The sequence below is a fragment of the Amphiprion ocellaris genome, chromosome 17 (genome assembly GCF_022539595.1).
Source record: "Amphiprion ocellaris isolate individual 3 ecotype Okinawa chromosome 17, ASM2253959v1, whole genome shotgun sequence".
NCBI classification, from domain to species: Eukaryota; Metazoa; Chordata; class Actinopteri; family Pomacentridae; genus Amphiprion; species Amphiprion ocellaris.
This window is the reverse complement of record NC_072782.1, coordinates 15416096-15430264: the sequence shown is the minus strand read 5'-3', so window position 1 is coordinate 15430264 and position 14169 is coordinate 15416096.

Below are 14169 nucleotides of genomic sequence, written 5' to 3'. Positions count from 1 at the left end.
ACTTTGACATCTACCTAAACACAGTTGCAGACCAAGCACTCCTCCCACCTGGCAGCAGCATTCCCCAGTGGCAGCAGCCTCATCCAGCAAAACGATGCTCCCTGCCTCTCTGCAAAAACTTCTCAGGAGATGCTTGAGGGACACAATATGAAATGAGGAGCTCCAAACTTCCCGGATCCCAATCTAATCAAGCATTCTTGAGATGCACTGCAATAAGCCTGATCCACAAAGGCTTCACCCTGCAAACCAAAAGATCCTCTGCAAACATCCACCTCACATGTATTTGCACTGACAGGTCAAAGCTGTTATGGACTCACACGATACGAAGCACGTGGTTTTAATGTTGTGGCTGACTGGTTTATATATTTATCTGCAGTATATGTGGATATGAATTAAACATACATTTTTCTGCTGCTTTTCTGCAGCATGCCCGCCTCTGTGTAAATAAACTGTTGTCTGCTTCCCCCATATCAACTTAAAAGGTGTCAGTGTCAGGTTCGTGTTCACAGTTTCCACTGCCCCTAAGAGGCAGGGAAATCATTTATTGCGGGTTTAAATCGAGGTCAAGTGACAAAGCCCATGCAGGGGAGATTAGATTCAGCTACTATTTTTGACAGCTATTACAGTCCTTACCTTACATAAACAGCAAATACCATGCATACTTACTACAGATGCAAACGCCTTCAAATTTCACAACAGCATTGTTGCCCGCAGCTACTGAGGTATTCCCGGGCAATTGGTTCACCTTGTCTTGTAAAAGGAAGCTTGCAGCCTTGTTAGGTGCAGAGATAGAAATAATTATATTCTTCCGAAAAACAACAACACTAAGTTGGTTTGTCATTGGGGAGAACTTGAACTGTGCTGTGGTGAGCTGAAGATGGATCAAGGAAAGACTAAAGGGATACAGAAAGCAAATGTTGTTACTGAACGAGTGGTTCCATAAGGGTTTCCAGAGGGAATCTCGTCATCACAAACCTAGTGAGGCACAGGAGAGTCAGATCTGTGTCCATATGCTGGAGGTGGTGCTGTCACATCACACAAATATCATACAGTGGCATATGAAAGAAACTGTAGTGAAAGAAACGTAAACATTTCTTATTTTCACTACACGGGGCTGATAAAAACCACAATACCAAAAATCAGAAGCTGCCTATAATATATTTTAAAGATAATTGTTAAGCTCCAAATGTGGGGAAAAAACATGTTTACTTTCCATTTAGATAATTCCAAATTTAAAAGCTATTGTCTTTAATAGCTCTAAACTGACCTACTGAGGAAGTGTATATGTGATTTTGTTGAATGTAAAAAGTAAAGTTAAAATAAGAAATATTTGTTTCTTCCACTTCTGCTTCTGTACAAATAGTGCTTTTTAGCAAATTCTGAGATTTTGGCACTTATTTGTACAGTATGAAGCCTTTCTGATCTGGGTTACAATAGTTTTTTCTTTATATTTAGTCACACATTTTTAACTCAAAGCACACAGAGCAGTCCTGCCTCCCAAAACTACATTCTTTATGCAACTAAACTACATTCTCAACTCTATTATGAGTGAAAAAGCAACATATCTTTGCCATGTAGCACTGCTTTCTAGCTGTTGCTCCTTTTTGGCCAAAAAAGTCATATATGGAATCGGACTATTGGCTCAGAAAATGGAGGAAAAGGTTCAAACATGTGGTGAAAAGGTCATATTTTCACCCAGTGAGGATATTTTCGTAACTGTAACAAGGCATTGAGTGAAAATAAAACTTAAGTCTAAAAGCAATGATCCCATAGGGGACATGAACCCAAGTCTGCTGGGTGAAGGTTCTGTGTTGGACGTCTCACCACCAGTCTGGTTTCATAATCAAAACCAGCTCTGCATCAAAACTTAATTCTTAATTCTTCCTTTGCCCATGTTCCACCTCTCTACCAAGTTTTATCAAAATCTGTTCTGGATTTTTTGCATAATCCTACAGACAGACGGAGAGACAAACAAACGATAATGAAAGCATAACCTTCTTGGCGGTGGTGAAAGGTGTCAGCTATTTCTTTGGGAGGGCTTTAAGTGAAGTTAAAGAGATTGATGTGTGCATGTCTGATCATAAATTCATGGCTTTTCAAGGCCCTACTTCTTCCTAATACACCTAAGTCCATGTCTACCTCAGAGATCTTGTACTTTAAACTGCCGACAGGGTTTTCGAAAATGTTGGATGAACTGCAACCACATTTTCTTTTGCATTTGGAAAGTTCAAATGGCATGGTTCACATTATAAGAGTAACTGCAGGCATGTTTTTTAAAACTAAAATGTTTAAACCTCTTGTATGTACTTTTAACTGTGCATAATGAAAGAGGTTTCTTTGTAGGGATGAACCTGTAGAGAACTAACACCTGAGTCTGCAGCTCTACAGAGCATTTTACCATCTGTCAGCTCATTGTTTGGGTTTTATGGCCGGGACTTTTACGACTTTGGACTACACTTCTCATCAATCTCATCAACCTCTTTTTCAACTGCAGTAGGCAGCTGTTTTCAGTCAAGTCAAGCCAACATTATTTATAAAGCACATTTAAAACAACAGCCGTCGAGCCAAGGTGTTCTCCAATAGAGAAAGAGGTTTGGGGTTTTAACTAACAGGTTTAAATGTAAAGGTTAAGACGTCGAATAATGATGTGGATTTACCTCTGTAAGAGAAATATAAAATGGAATCAAATAAATCAGAAGGATATCACCCTACAGTATTATGAATTATGCAAATTGACCGGACTTCTTTAAAAATTAATGTTCAGACTTCACAAAACTATACATGGGAAACCCAACCAATCCAAGGTTCCCTATGAGCAACAATATTGGAGATAATGGAGAGGAACAGCTCCCTTTGAACAGGAGGAGGCGTCCAGCAGAACCAGGCTCAGGGAAGGAGGTCATCTGCCTCGATCGGCTGCAAACAAGAGAACATAAACAATGGACAGATTGATGGAACCAGTAACCACAGATCAGACCTGTGGAGCTCCAGAGGCACAGATTCCTGCAGAGACGCACACAGAGAGAAAGGATTTGCAAGCTTGTTGCTGGTGAACGTGTTGGTGCATTTACTCATTAAGGAGCCAGGTATTTTGGTGGAGCCCAAAAGACAGGTAAAAAGAGTGTTTATTTGCCAGGTGTTCACATATACATGATCCAGATTAATGCTGACATTGCATCATATCATGTGTAAACTGCTTTCTCACATATTCACCCCAATAACTCACTAAGGTGGTAATATATCAACATAGTAGACATATATCAGTGTTAGATCTACAGCTGCCTCTGAGAGGCAAAAATATATATTTTTTAACACAATATTCTGCCTGCCAGGCTGTGTCATAAACATTTAAAATAACTGGAGTCTAATAAATTGTGAAGGCTTCACTTGTAAGTTCATCTTTGAAAACTTTCTTTCTGAAATCGGAGCCCTCCACGGTGTAGAGTCAGTCCTTTTCAAGGTTACTAATGCCTTACTTTTTGAAAATGAGACCATGACTGTTCATTTCTCGCAGTATTAGATTTAAGCTTAGCATTTAATACAGAAGGTTCTACTATCTTGTTGCATACCAGAGCATGGAAAAACGAGTAAGTCACCATGGCAATGCTCTGGCCCCATTGCATTTTTACCATTTAAAGAGAATTCTGTTTGTTGTTGTGGAACTGGCCTGCTTTAAAATTCTTGTTGCGGATGAAGTAGTTTTTGTGTCATTCTATGATGCTACTAATAAATAGATGCTAAGGTTGGAAAATTTCAAATCCTACACACAAGGACCTTTCTTAACCTAAAATAGGAACAATGTATAACCTATTTTCATCAAAGACATGACACTCCCTCCTGCATTGGCACGGACTTTTTCTTACTGAACGAAATAATGTACAGCAGAAAGACCACCCTGAATGTTTTTCCTGTTGCGGCTGGGCAGATTCTTTTATTGCTGTTGACTTTCTCAGATGCAGCAGCGGCTTTGTGTATCTGTTACTGAAGGGGAACGCCGGCAGCCAAACACCGACTGCCAAAGTCCCCACTCTGTTGCGACACTGTGGGGAATTGAGTTGTGCCAGAATGAGCAGTGCTAAAAATTAACACTGTTTCTAATTTAATGGGGGAGCATCATAAAAGACATGCAAAAATGATGCTCATCTTCATTTCGTGCCATGGCAGAGAGATTGAGTGGAGCTTCCCCAGCAGACAGGAACAGACACAGACGGAGAGAGGACGGCATGAGAAGAGGAAGAGAAAAACAAAACAGTGCAGCCATGGAGGACTTTAGGATGTATTTGACCTGAAGCACTGCGGCTCATGATGCTGTGGTGCACCGCAAAATGATTAATGAATAGCAATGCAATGCAGACATGTCCTGGAGTTACCTGTTGAGTCAGTTCAGTCTTTTATAAATCGAGAAATTAATGTTTCTTGTGTACAATATCTAGAACCGTATGTCGCCTATGAGAAGCATAAAGACAACACTACTGGGTTTTATGCTAATGCTTGTGATGTCCTGCTGTTCTCACAGTAGCTGCCTGTGCCTAATATACACAAATGATAGGACATAATGTTAGTAATATATCAATACACTTCTAGGCTCCCACATTTACCAGAAGTTTAAGCGTGAGAATCCATCCTGCCACGTATGTGAGCGAATCCACACATATCAGGTTCCTTCATTCAGTGACTTTGATGGGATGACATTTCTTCATGAGAATGAATCACCAGCATCAAAGCATCATCCCAGCCTCATGCCTCTTCATTTTCATGGCTGTCTGTCATGAGCATGGCACACACAGGCATAATCAGAGAGAGCGAGACAGCTGGAGAAAGGGACCGGTAAAGCGTTACCTTTTGAGCATTTGCATCTGCAAGAGCGGACATGTGATTCTGCAAGAAAAGACGAATGTCACGAGGACATGGGAGAGAAAAAATAGCAACTTTGGAAACCCAAGTGATGTGCACTTCAATGTGTGCTCACGTTTAAAATATCGCTCAGGTCATGAACATTGGCGGATACAAATTTAGTTTTTAGCAGGCGTAATGTTTTTATTTGCCATAAAACTAAGGGAATATTGCATCAGTTTCTGTTTAAGCCGCTCGGTTGTTGTGCGAATCCAAAGGGCACAAAAAATCTGTACAGGTTCCTGTCAGTGATGCAAAGAGAGACTTAGAACAAATGCCATATGTGACTGTTTATCATTCTTCTCTATTTTCAACTTTGATGCCTGATTAAAGACTTCATTTAATAAATAAAATATGTTGAGGGATGCTGACTCTTTGGAACAAATCCACACTTTTAATCCTCTGAATCCCAAAACCTGCCAGTGGGTTTAAAAGGCATGTTGTCTGTTCAAAATTGCCACAATTACGCAATTTATCAGAGCTAGAAACTGTAAAAATAGAAAGTATCATTGGATTTTAAACTATTCACTGGTATTCGATCTACTACAATAACTACTGATATTTACAGCTTACATTTCTTTGTTTCCAGTTATTTTTTGACCTTTTTGCCTTTTATTATAGTGTACAGTGGAGAGAGACAGGAAACTTCGGGAGAAGAGTGGGTGAAAGACATGCAGTAAATGGCCATAGGTCAGACTCATGAGGACTATAGGCCTTGTTTATAGGTCGCCTACTCAAACTGTTGAGCTACAGGGATGCCCATTTCTAACTTGTTGCACAATATCCCTGAGTCAGTCATGGCTTTATAGCTGTGTTAAAGAGCGCAAAATTTTTTTATTTATTTTTTCTTACAGAATTGGGTGGAAATTGATTTTTTTTAACCAAATTTCTAAATGAGACACATAGAACAAAGGGGTTTTGATAAAACATCACAATTTTAAGCTTAGAGTTGGTAAATGTTCCTGACAAAACTGCACTTCACACATAATATTCATGATACTCTCTGCCATTCTGCCAGAAAAACATACCCAATCACAACCAAATATACAATTGTGATATTTCATCAAAATGACATTATTCTATATGTCCTGTTTTAAAATATACCAAAAATAAAGTGTTTGCATTGACAAGATTCTGTAACGAATGAAACATTCTGAAATGCCTCTCACAACTGAGAAAATATGACTGACTTAGCTGAGACCAGCAGTCATGAGCCAAAAATCCTGCAAATCAGACAAATACGGGAACAAATTAAAAATGTAAGTAATAAAATATCTATAGTATGTAGAGTTTGTTCCAGTACTGGACACATCTGTGGACACTTGAAAAAATGTTGTATATGTTGAGTCCAGTTATTTTACATTTTTGAGAAACAAATAATAATAATGAAAAAATTCAGCTTTTGCTTTGTTTGTCCTCTGCTTCTAGTCATGGTTGTGCTGTTTCCATCGAGGTGCAGGACTTTGTATTGCAGTGAAAAATGAACCCACAGTCAGAAAAAAATGTGACAGGACCCAAAAAACATCCAGAAACTGCTTGGAGTTCAGAGGTTTTAACCTTGTTTTTTATTTTTAATTTTTTAAATCAATCCTTTGTTCACAGTCTGTTTTCAGTTGTGATATTTGTATTTAAGGATGGCATGAGGAAAATGATCTATGTCCTAAAGGGACAATAAGAAAACCATTTCATTTCATGTGACATTTTTAAAACATTCACTGGTCAAAGGCAGGATCCCAAAATTGTTCCCCTTCTTAGTCCTCAGCTCCCACAAAACAACTACTTTTCTGTCCAACCTTTCACACAGTTTGAGGCACATGATTCACCATTATATCTAAATCTAAGAACATCTCTTGGTAAAGACAACTTGACCTGCAGCTCCTTCACCTTAGTGCTCCTGTTATTACTGCATCACCTGTACACATTTTTATGCACCCTTTACCTCTGGCTAAATCCCCTCAATATGGAAAGATTGCTGAAGTGTTTCCATTGCATAAAGATGGTGACACGGTTGTCCTTAACAATTACTGACCCATCTCTAAACTTTCCTGTTTGTCCAAACTTCCAGAATCACTAGTCCCCTCGCGGCCTTGTGGTTTTCTCAGAGGATGATGTCCTTCAGCCACAGCAGAGGGCTTTAGACCAGACAATTACTGCTGCAGCTGCTGTTGTTATGAAGTGAGCTTTTAATGTCATGAACAAGCAACACTGAAAGATATGTGTTTTCTACACAGTACGAAATGGATCCAATTTGAAAGAGCCACAAAGTCAATGGATGGAAAGAATGTGAAGCTATAACTACATTACAGGAAACTGGGGTTTGCCTCCCATGTGGGACATTTATTCTTAGACTTAGAAATTTACTTTTAACTTGCTGTTTTACTTTAGGTTTTCGCTCACTGTTTGGATAGAATTAGGCATCAAAACCCCTTGGTTCAGTTTTGGAAAAACTGATCATTTATGGTTTGGGTATAATATGATACTTCTGGACCATGTTTGATGCATCTGTTCTGTTTTCTGGGCTGCAGGGTGCCAACGCCTGCCCCATCTAATGTAAGATAGCTTGACAGAAAAGAAGCAATGGTGAAGGAATAAAATAAATGGAAAGTATGTTAATTGCACCTCACAGCTAGAAGGTCCTGGATTCCACAGTGGTACTTCTGTATGGAGTTTGCTCAGTCTGCATAGATTTTCACTGGGTGTTCCGGCTTCTTCCTACAGTCCATAGATAGTCATTGTAACTTGTGATTGTAAACTGTGTTCATGCATATGCTTATGTTGTGCACATGAGTGTGCATTGTTTATCTGTCTCTCTGTGTTGACTATGATGGACTGATGACCTGTGCAGGGTCTCTAAGTCAGTTGGGGTAGACTCCAGCCTCCATGCAACCCTTTATGGGATGAAGTCTGGTATAGAAAATGGATGGATGGATGGATGGATGTTAATTCTAAACTGTTTTTAGTTCATGTGATTTGTCTCCAGATGAATATTTTCAAGGGGAAAATAAGCTTCCCTAAAAATGTGGCTGAAAATGGAGTCCAACAAGACTACATGCATTCATGTTGCGTGCTCTGCTCATCATGGTGGTTGGTATTGGACTTTGTACAGCCTCTGTGTGTGTGTGTGTGTGTGTGGGTGTGTGTGTGTGTGTGTGTGTGTGTGTGTGTATACATATATATATATATATATATATAGTGAAAATAATGTCAATGTAACTTTTATTGACACTAATGACTAATGCCTGTTAATAGTGGAGATATGCTATTAAATATTATGAATATTTCATTCATATATTATAAACACTGCAAAAAGAATAAATTACATTATTTTAAATACAGATTTTGTTGTTGACATGCCCTTAGGATAGAGGGAGGACAGAGGGAGGAAAGAAGGAAGATACAGGGAGGACAGAGGGAGGATAGAGGGAGAATAGAGGGAGGACAGAGGGAGGACAGAGGGAGGAAAGAGAGAGGACAGAGGGAGGACAGAGGGAGAACACAGGGGTGAGAAAGGGGTGAGAAAGGGGGAAAATGGGAGAAAGATGGTAGGAAGTTGGTAGGAAGTTGGAGAAAGGAAGTTTAGAACATCCAGCTCCAGCAACCCACCTTCTTCCTCTTCTCTTTCTTTACTTTTTTTTACCATTTTCTCCTCCTCTCTCGCTCTTGAAACAGCAGAAGAATCTCTTCTTCTGCTGTTTCTTAGCGTTACTTATCAACTGGAGATCATCATTTTTAGCTTCCAGATCCAGTTTTTCTGTCTGTAGATTTTCATTTTTAATCTCCACATCCAGTTTTTCTTTCTGGAGATTTTCTTTTTTTTTTCATTTTTTGGGAAGAAGTTGAAGAAAGGAAGTTTAGAACATCCAGCTCCAGCAACCCAGCTTCTTCCTCTTCTCTTTCTTTACTTTTTTTTTACCATTTTCTCCTCCTCTCTCGCTCTTGAAACAGCAGAAGAATCTCTTCTTCTGCTGTTTCTTAGCGTTACTTACCAACTGGAGATCATCATTTTTAGCTTCCATTTGGGAAGAAGTTGGAGAAAGGATGTTTAGAACATCCAGCTCCAGCAACCCACCTTCTTCCTCTTCTCTTTCTTTACTTTTTTTTTTACCATTTTCTCCTCCTCTCTCGCTCTTGAAACAGCAGAAGAACCTCTTCTTCTGCTGTTTCTTAGCGTTACTTACCAACTGGAGATCATCATTTTTAGCTTCCACATCCAGTTTTTCTTTCTGCAGATTTTCATTTTTTTTTTTCATTTTTTGGTAAGAAGTTGGAGAAAGGAAGTTTAGAGCATCCAGCTCCAGCAACCCACCTTCTTCCTCTTCTCTTTCTTTACTTTTTTTTTACCATTTTCTCCTCCTCTCTCGCTCTTGAAACAGCAGAAGAATCTCTTCTTCTGCTGTTTCTTAGCGTTACTTACCAACTGGAGATCATCATTTTTAGCTTCCATTTGGGAAGAAGTTGGAGAAAGGATGTTTAGAACATCCAGCTCCAGCAACCCACCTTCTTCCTCTTCTCTTTCTTTACTTTTTTTTTTACCATTTTCTCCTCCTCTCTCGCTCTTGAAACAGCAGAAGAACCTCTTCTTCTGCTGTTTCTTAGCGTTACTTACCAACTGGAGATCATCATTTTTAGCTTCCACATCCAGTTTTTCTTTCTGCAGATTTTCATTTTTTTTTTCATTTTTTGGTAAGAAGTTGGAGAAAGGAAGTTTAGAGCATCCAGCTCCAGCAACCCACCTTCTTCCTCTTCTCTTTCTTTACTTTTTTTTCTCTACCATTTTCTCCTCCTCTCTCGCTCTTGAAACAGCAGAAGAATCTCTTCTTCTGCTGTTTCTTAGCGTTACTTACCAACTGGAGATCATCATTTTTAGCTTCCATTTGGGAAGAAGTTGGAGAAAGGATGTTTAGAACATCCAGCTCCAGCAACCCACCTTCTTCCTCTTCTCTTTCTTTACTTTTTTTTTTACCATTTTGTCGTCCTCTCTTGCTCTTGAAACAGCAGAAGAATCTCTTCTTCTGCTGTTTCTTAGCGTTACTTACCAACTGGAGATCATCATTTTTAGCTTCCATTTGGGAAGAAGTTGGAGAAAGGATGTTTAGAACATCCAGCTCCAGCAACCCACCTTCTTCCTCTTCTCTTTCTTTACTTTTTTTTTACCATTTTCTCCTCCTCTCTCGCTCTTGAAACAGCAGAAGAATCTCTTCTTCTGCTGTTTCTTAGCGTTACTTACCAACTGGAGATCATCATTTTTAGCTTCCACATCCAGTTTTTCTTTCTGGAGATTTTCATTTTTTTTTTTTTCATTTTTTGGTACGAAGTTGGAGAAAGGAAGTTTAGAACATCCAGCTCCAGCAACCCACCTTCTTCCTCTTCTCTTTCTTTACTTTTTTTTACCATTTTCTCCTCCTCTCTCGCTCTTGAAACAGCAGAAGAATCTCTTCTTCTGCTGTTTCTTAGCATTACTTACCAACTGGAGATCATCATTTTTAGCTTCCATTTGGGAAGAAGTTGGAGAAAGGAAGTTTAGAACATCCAGCTCCAGCAACCCACCTTCTTCCTCTTCTCTTTCTTTACTTTTTTTTTACCATTTTCTCCTCCTCTCTCGCTCTTGAAACAGCAGAAGAATCTCTTCTTCTGCTGTTTCTTAGCGTTACTTACCAACTGGAGATCATCATTTTTAGCTTCCATTTGGGAAGAAGTTGGAGAAAGGATGTTTAGAACATCCAGCTCCAGCAACCCACCTTCTTCCTCTTCTCTTTCTTTACTTTTTTTTTTACCATTTTCTCCTCCTCTCTCGCTCTTGAAACAGCAGAAGAATCTCTTCTTCTGCTGTTTCTTAGCGTTACTTACCAACTGGAGATCATCATTTTTAGCTTCCACATCCAGTTTTTCTTTCTGGAGATTTTCATTTTTTTTTTTTTCATTTTTTGGTACGAAGTTGGAGAAAGGAAGTTTAGAACATCCAGCTCCAGCAACCCACCTTCTTCCTCTTCTCTTTCTTTACTTTTTTTTCTACCATTTTCTCCTCCTCTCTCGCTCTTGAAACAGCAGAAGAATCTCTTCTTCTGCTGTTTCTTAGCGTTACTTACCAACTGGAGATCATCATTTTTAGCTTCCAGATCCAGTTTTTCTGTCTGTAGATTTTCATTTTTTCATTTTCTGCGTCTCTTTCGTCTCGTCCTTGCGAGTTCTCTCTTGTTCCTGCAGAGCCCAAAATTCCTCTTCAGCCAATTCCTTTTTCAGCTCCAGCTCTTGATTTTCAAGCTGGAGATCTCTGACTTCTCCTCCAGTTGTTTCATGCCTTTTGTCAGAAGGACTTTCTCTGCCTGGAGGTTTTTGCACCTCTGCTACAGTTCATGTAGCTTTTTCACTTCCCCCATCTTGGGAGTGTTTTGGTTTGCTGGTTCTGGGGCCTCGTCCAACGGCTGGTCGGGCTGTTCGTTGGCCTCCAGCAAATCTCCTATTGGGTTCTCCAGAAGATCTTCTCGCTTGCTACTTTTGTCCTGGTCAGAGCCACAACCTTTGTCGTTTTGTCCACGACCAGAGGTGTTTTTCTTCTTCTTTCCTGGCATTGTACCGTCAAAGCAAAGGTGATGCCAATAAAATAAATTCCACAAAAATATTACTCAGCAGGTTGAGTTTCTGTCTCAAACAAGGTTCTTTGTCTACAGTTGGTCGTTCGGTCTCGCGAATCCTGTGGTTGAATACTCAGTAAATCCTACGTAAATCGCTGGATGGGAATCCGAGAATGACCAATCTCCTATTTGTTCAACCTTTTTATACTTTTGGAAAGAGTTGGACATCATTGTGATGTCATCATATGTATGATGTCATCAAACATGGAATGGCATCAAATTATGACATCATACACCAACGGAATTTTCATGTTTTTGCCTACCAAATAATGCACCACCTACTGGCAACCAAAGGCAAAGCTATGGGCCCCAAAACGAGCCCAAAAACATTTAAATTGACCTCAAACTCGATGCTGCACTTCCTCTAATGCTCAGCGACAAACCTGTTGAGTTTGAAGGGGACTGGACACAAAGTTGTCAAGATACATGGCCACACTCCTTGTAGAACTGTCTGAGGCTTTTCATAGCGTTAAACACAACATTTTGTTGAATAAGCGGTTTCCGGTGGGTTCTGATGTGTCTGCATGCAAACATTTCAAATCACATCTCTCTGATAGAGGTCAAACTGTGTGCTGATGGTTACAAATCAAGTCCCCAAATAGTTGCTAAAACTGTTCCTCAAGTTTAAATATGAGGGCTGTTACTTTTTCCTCTGCATATGAATTTGATTTACTTTCCAACTCAGCACTGTGCTTCACATTTTTATGCTGATTTTGTTTGCTGTTTGCCCCACTGTGGCCTTCTTCAGTCTCAACGCCTTCTCACAAAAATTTGGTTCCTATATAACTAAACTGCATTTTCATTTATGTTTTGAAAGATATGTGTTTTCTACACAGTAGGAAATGGATCCAATTTGAAAGAGCCACAAAGTCAATGGATGGAAAGAATGTGAAGCTATAACTACATTACAGGAAACTGGGGTTTGCCTCCCATGTGGGACATTTATTCTTAGACTTAGAAATTTACTTTTAACTTGCTGTTTTACTTTAGTTTTTCGCTCACTGTTTGGATAGAATTAGGCATCAAAACCCCTTGGTTCAGTTTTGGAAAAACTGATCATTTATGGTTTGGGTATAATGGGATACTTCTGGACCATGTTTGATGCATCTGTTCTGTTTTCTGGGCTGCAGGGTACCAACGCCTGCCCCATCTAATGTAAGATAGCTTGACAGAAAAGAAGCAATGGTGAAGGAATAAAATAAATGGAAAGTATGTTAATTGCACCTCACAGCTAGAAGGTCCTGGATTCCACAGTGGTACTTCTGTATGGAGTTTGCTCAGTCTGCATAGATTTTCACTGGGTGTTCCGGCTTCTTCCTACAGTCCATAGATAGTCATTGTAACTTGTGATTGTAAACTGTGTTCATGCATATGCTTATGTTGTGCACATGAGTGTGCATTGTTTATCTGTCTCTCTGTGTTGACTATGATGGACTGATGACCTGTGCAGGGTCTCTAAGTCAGTTGGGGTAGACTCCAGCCTCCATGCAACCCTTTATGGGATGAAGTCTGGTATAGAAAATGGATGGATGGATGGATGGATGTTAATTCTAAACTGTTTTTAGTTCATGTGATTTGTCTCCAGATGAATATTTTCAAGGGGAAAATAAGCTTCCCTAAAAATGTGGCTGAAAATGGAGTCCAACAAGACTACATGCATTCATGTTGCGTGCTCTGGTCATCATGGTGGTTGGTATTGGACTTTGTACAGCCTCTGTGTGTGTGTGTGTGTGTGTGTGTGTGTGGGTGGGTGTGTGTGTGTGTGTGTGTGTGTGTGTGTGTGTGTGTGTGTGTGTGTGTGTGTGTGTGTGTGTGTGTGTGTATACATATATATATATATATATATATATATAAAGTGAAAATAATGTCAATGTAACTTTTATTGACACTAATGACTAATACCTGTTAATAGTGGAGATATGCTATTAAATATTATGAATATTTCATTCATATATTATAAACACTGCAAAAAGAATAAATTACATTATTTTAAATACAGATTTTGTTGTTGACATGCCCTTAGGATAGAGGGAGGACAGAGGGAGGAAAGAAGGAAGATACAGGGAGGACAGAGGGAGGATAGAGGGAGAATAGAGGGAGGACAGAGGGAGGATAGAGGGAGAATAGAGGGAGGACAGAAGGAGGATAGAGGGAGAATAGAGGGAGGACAGAGGGAGGATAGAGGGAGAATAGAGGGAGGACAGAGGGAGGATAGAGGGAGAATAGAGGGAGGACAGAGGGAGGATAGAGGGAGAATAGAGGGAGGACAGAGGGAGGACAGAGGGAGGAAAGAGAGAGGACAGAGGGAGGACAGAGGGAGAACACAGGGGTGAGAAAGGGGTGAGAAAGGGGGAAAATGGGAGAAAGATGGTAGGAAGTTGGTAGGAAGTTGGAGAAAGGAAGTTTAGAACATCCAGCTCCAGCAACCCACCTTCTTCCTCTTCTCTTTCTTTACTTTTTTTTTTTTACCATTTTCTCCTCCTCTCTCGCTCTTGAAACAGCAGAAAATCTCTTCTTCTGCTGTTTCTTAGCGTTACTTATCAACTGGAGATCATCATTTTTAGCTTCCAGATCCAGTTTTTCTGTCTGTAGATTTTCATTTTTAATCTCCACATCCAGTTTTTCTTTCTGGAGATTTTCTTTT